We start from the raw sequence: 9,695 nt of genomic DNA on the forward strand, positions 1-9,695 counted from the left end.
CTTGCCGGATAAATTTGATGGGGACTCTAAATTTTGCCGTGGCTTTCTTTCTCAATGTTCCCTGCACTTGGAGATGATGTCGGACCAGTTTCCTACTGAAAGGTCTAAGGTGGCTTTCGTAGTCAGCCTTCTGTCTGGAAAGGCTCTGTCATGGGCTACACCGCTCTGGGACCGCAATGACCCCGTCACTGCCTCTGTACACTCCTTCTTCTCGGAAATTCGAAGTGTCTTTGAGGAACCTGCCCGAGCCTCTTCTGCTGAGACTGCCCTGTTGAACCTGGTCCAGGGTAATTCTTCCGTTGGCGAGTACGCCGTACAATTCCGTACTCTTGCTTCAGAACTATCCTGGAATAATGAGGCCCTCTGCGCGACCTTTAAAAAAGGCCTATCCAGCAACATTAAAGATGTTCTGGCCGCACGAGAAATCCCTGCTAACCTACATGAACTCATTCATCTAGCCACTCGCATTGACATGCGTTTTTCCGAAAGGCGTCAGGAGCTCCGCCAGGATATCGCACGAGGCGTTTTTTCTCCCCGGCTCCTCTCTCCTCTGGTCCTCTGCAATCCGTTCCTGTGCCTCCCGCCGTGGAGGCTATGCAGGTCGACCGGTCTCGCCTGACACCTCAAGAGAGGACACGACGCCGCATGGAGAATCTCTGCCTGTACTGTGCCGGTACCGAACACTTCCTGAAGGATTGTCCTATCCGTCCTCCCCGCCTGGAAAGACGTACGCTGACTCCGCACAAAGGTGAGACAGTCCTTGATGTCAACTCTGCTTCTCCACGTCTTACTGTGCCTGTGCGGATATCTGCCTCTACCTTCTCCTTCTCTACTGTGGCCTTCTTGGATTCCGGATCTGCAGGAAATTTTATTTTGGCCTCTCTCATCAACAGGTTCAACATCCCGGTGACCAGTCTCGCCAGACCCCTCTACATCAATTGTGTTAACAATGAAAGATTGGACTGTACCATACGTTTCCGCACGGAGCCCCTCCTAATGTGCATCGGACCTCATCATGAGAAAATTTAGTTTTTGGTCCTCCCCAATTGCACTTCCGAAATTCTCCTTGGACTACCCTGGCTTCAACACCACTCCCCAACCCTGGATTGGTCCACTGGGGAGATCAAGAGTTGGGGCCCCTCTTGTTCCAAGGACTGCCTTAAACCGGTTCCCAGTACTCCTTGCCGTGACCCTGTGGTTCCCCCTGTAACCGGTCTCCCTAAGGCCTATATGGACTTTGCGGATGTTTTTTGCAAAAAACAAGCTGAGACTTTACCTCCTCACAGGCCTTATGACTGTCCTATTGACCTCCTCCCGGGCACTACTCCACCCCGGGGCAGAATTTATCCTCTCTCTGTCCCAGAGACTCTTGCTATGTCTGAGTATATCCAGGATGACTGGGCAGATCTTCTACCATGGGCCGAATTCTCGTATAACTTCAGAGTCTCTGAATCTTCCTCCAAATCCCCATTTTTCGTGGTGTACGGCCGTCACCCTCTTCCCCCCCTCCCTACTCCCTTGCCCTCTGGTTTGCCCGCTGTGGATGAAATATCTCGTGATCTTTCCACCATATGGAAAGAGACCCAAAATTCTCTTTTACAGGCTTCATCACGCATGAAGAAGTTTGCTGATAGGAAAAGAAGAGCTCCCCCCATTTTTTCTCCTGGAGACAAGGTATGGCTCTCCGCTAAATATGTCCGCTTCTGTGTCCCTAGCTACAAATTGGGACCACGCTATCTTGGTCCTTTCAAAATTTTGTGCCAGATTAATCCTGTCTCTTACAAACTTCTTCTTCCTCCTTCTCTTCGTATTCCTAATGCCTTTCACGTTTCTCTTCTTAAACCACTCATCATCAACCGTTTCTCTCCCAAACTTGTTTCTCCCACTCCTGTTTCCGGCTCCTCGGACATCTTCTCCGTAAAAGAGATACTGGCCTCCAAGAAGGTCAGAGGGAAAACTTTTTTTCTGGTCGATTGGGAGGGTTGTGGTCCTGAAGAGAGATCCTGGGAACCTGAGGACAATATCCTAGACAAAAGTCTGCTCCTCAGGTTCTCAGGCTCTAAGAAGAGGGGGAGACCCAAGGGGGGGGGTACTGTTACGCCGAGCGCTCCGGGTCCCCGCTCCTTCCCGGAGCGCTCGCTTCACTCTCGCTACTGCAGCGCTCCGGTCAGATCCACTGACCCGGTGCGCTGCGATACCGTCTCCAGCCGGGATGCGATTCGCGATGCGGGTGGCGCCCGCTCGCGATGCGCACCCCGGCTCCCGTACCTGACTCGCTCTCCGTCTGTCCTGTCCCGGCGCGCGCGGCCCCGCTCCCTAGGGCGCGCGCGCCGGGTCTCTGCGATTTAAAGGGCCACTGCGCCACTGATTGGCGCAGTGGTTCTAATTAGTGTGTTCACATGTGCACTCCCTATTTATACCTCACTTCCCCTGCACTCCCTCGCCGGATCTTGTTGCCATTGTGCCAGTGAAAGCGTTTCCTTGTGTGTTCCTAGCCTGTGTTCCAGACCTCCTGCCGTTGCCCCTGACTACGATCCTTGCTGCCTGCCCCGACCTTCTGCTACGTCCGACCTTGCTTCTGTCTACTCCCTTGTACCGCGCCTATCTTCAGCAGTCAGAGAGGTTGAGCCGTTGCTAGTGGATACGACCTGGTCTCTACCGCCGCAGCAAGACCATCCCGCTTTGCGGCGGGCTCTGGTGAAAACCAGTAGTGACTTAGAACCGGTCCACTAGCACGGTCCACGCCAATCCCTCTCTGGCACAGAGGATCCACCTCCTGCCAGCCGGCATCGTGACAATGTCCATGTCAATGTCTATGTTGAGAATAATGTCCATGTCAATGTCTATGTTGAGAATAATGTCTATGTCAATGTCTATGTTGAGAATAATGTCCATGTCAATGTCTATGTTGAGAATAATGTCTATGTCAATGTCTATGTTGAGAATAATGTCCATGTCAATGTCTATGTTGAGAATAATGTCCATGTCAATGTCTATGTTGAGAATAATGTCCATGTCAATGTCTATGTTGAGAATAATTTCTATGACAATGTCTATGTTGAGAATAATGTCTATGACAATGTCTATGTTGAGAATAATGTCCATGTCAATGTCTATGTTGAGAATAATGTCCATGTCAATGTCTATGTTGAGAATAATGTCCATGTCAATGTCTATGTTGAGAATAATTTCTATGACAATGTCTATGTTGAGAATAATGTCTATGACAATGTCTAAGTTGAGAATAATGTCCATGTCAATGTCTATGTTGAGAATAATGTCCATGTCAATGTCTATGTTGAGAATAATGTCTATGACAATGTCTATGTTGAGAATAATGTATATGTAAATGTCTATGTTGAGAATAATGTCTATGACAATGTCTATGTTGAGAATAATGTCTATGACAATGTCTATGTTGAGAATAATGTATATGTCAATGTCTATGTTGAGAATAATGTCCATGTCAATGTCTATGTTGAGAATAATGTCCATGTCAATGTCTATGTTGAGAATAATGTCCATGTCAATGTCTATGTTGAGAATAATGTCCATGTCAATGTCTATGTTGAGAATAATGTCCATGTCAATGTCTATGTTGAGAATAATGTCTATGACAATGTCTATGTTGAGAATAATGTCTATGACAATGTCTATGTTGAGAATAATGTCCATGTCAATGTCTATGTTGAGAATAATGTCCATGTCAATGTCTATGTTGAGAATAATGTCCATGTCAATGTCTATGTTGAGAATAATGTCTATGTCAATGTCTATGTTGAGAATAATGTCCATGTCAATGTCTATGTTGAGAATAATGTCTATGTCAATGTCTATGTTGAGAATAATGTCCATGTCAATGTCTATGTTGAGAATAATGTCCATGTCAATGTCTATGTTGAGAATAATGTCTATGACAATGTCTATGTTGAGAATAATGTCCATGTCAATGTCTATGTTGAGAATAATGTCCATGTCAATGTCTATGTTGAGAATAATGTCCATGTCAATGTCTATGTTGAGAATAATGTCCATGTCAATGTCTATGTTGAGAATAATGTCTATGACAATGTCTATGTTGAGAATAATGTATATGTCAATGTCTATGTTGAGAATAATGTCTATGACAATGTCTATGTTGAGAATAATGTCCATGTCAATGTCTATGTTGAGAATAATGTCTATGACAATGTCTATGTTGAGAATAATGTCCATGACAATGTCTATGTTGAGAATAATGTCTATGACAATGTCTATGTTGAGAATAATGTCCATGTCAATGTCTATGTTGAGAATAATGTCCATGTCAATGTCTATGTTGAGAATAATGTCCATGTCAATGTCTATGTTGAGAATAATGTCTATGACAATGTCTATGTTGAGAATAATGTCTATGACAATGTCTATGTTGAGAATAATGTCTATGACAATGTCTATGTTGAGAATAATGTCCATGTCAATGTCTATGTTGAGAATAATGTCTATGACAATGTCTATGTTGAGAATAATGTCTATGACGATGTCTATGTTGAGAATAATGTCTATGACAATGTCTATGTTGAGAATAATGTCTATGACAATGTCTATGTTGAGAATAATGTCCATGTCAATGTCTATGTTGAGAATAATGTCTATGACAATGTCTATGTTGAGAATAATGTCTGTGACAATGTCTATGTTGAGAATAATGTCTATGACAATGTCTATGTTGAGAATAATGTCCATGTCAATGTCTATGTTGAGAACAATGTCTATGTCAATGTCTATGTTGAGAATAATGTCTATGACAATGTCTATGTTGAGAATAATGTCCATGTCAATGTCTATTTTGAGAATAAAGTCTATGACAATGTCTATGTTGAGAATAATGTCTATGACAATGTCTATGTTGAGAATAATGTCCATGTCAATGTCTATGTTGAGAATAATGTCTATGACAATGTCTATGTTGAGAATAATGTCTATGACAATGTCTATGTTGAGAATAATGTATATGTCAATGTCTATGTTGAGAATAATGTCTATGACAATGTCTATGTTGAGAATAATGTCCATGTCAATGTCTATGTTGAGAATAATGTCTATGACAATGTCTATGTTGAGAATAATGTCCATGTCAATGTCTATGTTGAGAATAATGTCCATGTCAATGTCTATGTTGAGAATAATGTCCATGTCAATGTCTATGTTGAGAATAATGTCTATGACAATGTCTATGTTGAGAATAATGTCTATGACAATGTCTATGTTGAGAATAATGTCTATGTCAATGTCTATGTTGAGAATAATGTCCATGTCAATGTCTATGTTGAGAATAATGTCTATGTCAATGTCTATGTTGAGAATAATGTCCATGTCAATGTCTATGTTGAGAATAATGTCCATGTCAATGTCTATGTTGAGAATAATGTCTATGACAATGTCTATGTTGAGAATAATGTCCATGTCAATGTCTATGTTGAGAATAATGTCCATGTCAATGTCTATGTTGAGAATAATGTCTATGTCAATGTCTATGTTGAGAATAATGTCCATGTCAATGTCTATGTTGAGAATAATGTCCATGTCAATGTCTATGTTGAGAATAATGTCTATGTCAATGTCTATGTTGAGAATAATGTCCATGTCAATGTCTATGTTGAGAATAATGTCTATGTCAATGTCTATGTTGAGAATAATGTCCATGTCAATGTCTATGTTGAGAATAATGTCCATGTCAATGTCTATGTTGAGAATAATGTCCATGTCAATGTCTATGTTGAGAATAATGTCTATGACAATGTCTATGTTGAGAATAATGTCCATGTCAATGTCTATGTTGAGAATAATGTCTATGACAATGTCTATGTTGAGAATAATGTCCATGTCAATGTCTATGTTGAGAATAATGTCCATGTCAATGTCTATGTTGAGAATAATGTCTATGACAATGTCTATGTTGAGAATAATGTATATGTCAATGTCTATGTTGAGAATAATGTCTATGACAATGTCTATGTTGAGAATAATGTCCATGTCAATGTCTATGTTGAGAATAATGTCTATGACAATGTCTATGTTGAGAATAATGTCCATGACAATGTCTATGTTGAGAATAATGTCTATGACAATGTCTATGTTGAGAATAATGTCCATGTCAATGTCTATGTTGAGAATAATGTCCATGTCAATGTCTATGTTGAGAATAATGTCCATGTCAATGTCTATGTTGAGAATAATGTCTATGACAATGTCTATGTTGAGAATAATGTCTATGACAATGTCTATGTTGAGAATAATGTCTATGACAATGTCTATGTTGAGAATAATGTCTATGACAATGTCTATGTTGAGAATAATGTCTATGACAATGTCTATGTTGAGAATAATGTCCATGTCAATGTCTATGTTGAGAACAATGTCTATGTCAATGTCTATGTTGAGAATAATGTCTATGACAATGTCAATGTTGAGAATAATGTCCATGTCAATGTCTATGTTGAGAATAATGTCTATGACAATGTCTATGTTGAGAATAATATCTATGACAATGTCTATGTTGAGAATAATGTCTATGACAATGTCTATGTTGAGAATAATGTCCATGTCAATGTCTATGTTGAGAATAATGTCCATGTCAATGTCTATGTTGAGAATAATGTCTATGTCAATGTCTATGTTGAGAATAATGTCTATGACAATGTCTATGTTGAGAATAATGTCTATGACAATGTCTATGTTGAGAATAATGTCCATGTCAATGTCTATGTTGAGAATAATGTCTATGACAATGTCTATGTTGAGAATAATGTCCATGTCAATGTCTATGTTGCGAATATATGGACAAATATTCGTCATATTCGCATAGGCGTAATAGTCTCGTTTTATTTCCGCATATGCGCATATAATTTGCATACACAAAAATTTGCACGCAAGCGTAAATTCGCATATGCGAAATTAACATATGCTACATTTTCGCATATGCGAAAATGCGCACACCGGTCTCACACAGTAGTATTAGAGCCTTCTTACACCACATAAAAAAAAAATAAACGAATATTCGTAATTACGAATATATAGCGCTATATTCGCGAATATTCCCGAATATATGAAAATTTACATACGAGAAAATGCGCATATTAAAATTCGTATATAAGAAAAGTTAGAATACATAAAAATGCGCATATACAAAAAATTTCATACCAGAAAATTCGCATATAGGAAAATTAACAAAAGCGAAAATTTACATAGGAGAAAATTCGCATATGAAAAATTCGTATATAAGGAAAATTAGCATACATGAAAATGCGCATATACAAAAAAATTTCATACCAGAAAATGCGCATATCAGAAAATTAGAATATGTGAAAATGCGCATATACGAAAAATGTCATGCCAGAAGATTCGCATATAGGAAAATTAACATAAGCGAAAATTTACCTAGGAGACAATTCGCATATAAGAAAATTGGTACGTGAATAAATTCGCAAATGCGAACATTTACATAGTTGAAAATCCGCAGCTAAGAAAATTAGCATATGTGAAAATGAGCATTTGCTAAAATTTGCATAAGCGGAAAAAAAACGACTATTCGTAATTGCGAATATATAGTGCTATATTTGCGAATATTCGCGAATGTGCGATAATCGAGAAAAAAAATTCGAATTGCGAATATTCGCGAGCAACACTATATATGGTTAAGAATTTTTTCATGAATTTTTGTTGGAGACCATGGATTGGTGCACACCTTCAATGGGATAGAGAATATAGTATATTCGGGTAAAAATGGGAATGTTACTGCAGAGTCATTGGGGGAGATTTATCAAAACCTGCGCAGAGGAAGAGTGGTGCAGTTGCCCATAGCAACCAATCAGATTGCTCCTTTCATTTTCCACAGGCCTGTGGAAAATGAAAGGAGCAATCTGATTGGTTGCTATGGGCAACTGCACCACTCTTCCTCTGCACAGGTTTTGATAAATCTCCCCCATTGTGTCTGGCACGAGAAGGTGTTTATTCTGCAGGCAGGTTTATTGGCCGTATTAATATTGTTTTTATTGGCGCAGGGAGTATATTGACAATTCTATTAGCGATATCTCTGCTGGCTGTGATTCTGCCATTGATAGATTCTTCTATTGAACTCCATTGACCTGTATGAGGAATCTAATAATTCCTCCTAAAAGTCCCCTAAGGGCACTAATAAAGTCTAAAAAAATTTTTATAAAAGGTTTAACCCACAAACATTAACCCCTTCCATCAGGGGCGTAGCTAGAAATCACAGGGCCCCGATGTCCTGGGCCCCCCTACCCCTCGATGACCCGCTTCCCCAATCCCTGACGAACTCCTTACCCGGCCTCGACCACACAAATATAATAATGAATGACAGGCAGGGCCGGACTGGGGCCAAAAATAAGCCCAGGCATTATAAAATAAGCAGCCTATTTTCATGGTAGGGGTCCGGCTGCTTAGACCCCCACCAATCAAGTGGTTCAAGTGGCTGTTAGAAAGCTACAACTCCCATCGTGTCTGGAGATCCTCAGGCATTATGGAAGTTGTTGTTTTGTCACAGATTGGATCAGACAGAACACACAGGGATATCAGTGACCTGAGTGACATCTTCTCTGTTGTCTTCTCTTTCTCATCTTGTCCGAGCACCAGGTCTTCATCATTGATTCCTCAGCTTGTCAGCAGATCCTCATTCTCTATATAAAGACATTAATCATTATAACCCTGCCAAATACTGTGTCCCCTGAATATAATACTGCCACCCACTGTACCCCCTGAATATAATACTGCCACCCACTGTACCCCCTGAATATAATACTGCCAACCACTGTACCCCTGAATATAATACTGCCAACCACTGTACCCCCTGAATATAATACTGCCACCCACTGTACCCCTGAATATAATACTGCCACCCACTGTACCCTCTAAATATATTATTGCTACACATTGTACCCCCTGAATATAATACTGCCAACCACTGTACCCCTGAATATAATACTGCCAACCACTGTACCCCCTGAATATAATACTGCCACACACTGTACCCCTGAATATAATACTGCCAACCACTGTACCCCCTGAATATAATACTGCCAACCACTGTACACCCTGAATATAATACTGCCACCCACTGTACCCCTGAATATAATACTGCCACCAACTGTACCCTCTAAATATATTATTGCTACACATTGTACCCCCTGAATATAATACTGCCAACCACTGTACCCCTGAATATAATACTGCCACCCACTGTACCCCTGAATATAATACTGCCAACCACTGTACCCCCTGAATATAATACTGCCACCCCCTGTACCCCCTGAATATAATATTGCCAATCACTATACCCCCTGAATATAATACTGCCAACCACTGTACCCCCTGAATATAATACTGCCACCCCCTGTACCCCCTGAATATAATACTGCCAACCACTGTACACCCTGAATAAAATACTGCCAACCACTGTACCCCCTGAATATAATACTGCCACCCCCTGTACCCCCTGAATATAATACTGCCAACCACTATACCCCATGAATATAATACTGCCACCCACTGTACCCTCTAAATATATTATTGCTACACACTGTACCCCCTGAATATAATACTGCCAACCACTGTTTCCCCTGAATATAATACTGCCAACCACTGTACCCCCTGAATATAATACTGCCAACCACTGTACCCCCTGAATATAATACTGC

This window comes from Hyla sarda, chromosome 4, assembly GCF_029499605.1.
Source record: "Hyla sarda isolate aHylSar1 chromosome 4, aHylSar1.hap1, whole genome shotgun sequence".
NCBI classification, from domain to species: Eukaryota; Metazoa; Chordata; class Amphibia; order Anura; family Hylidae; genus Hyla; species Hyla sarda.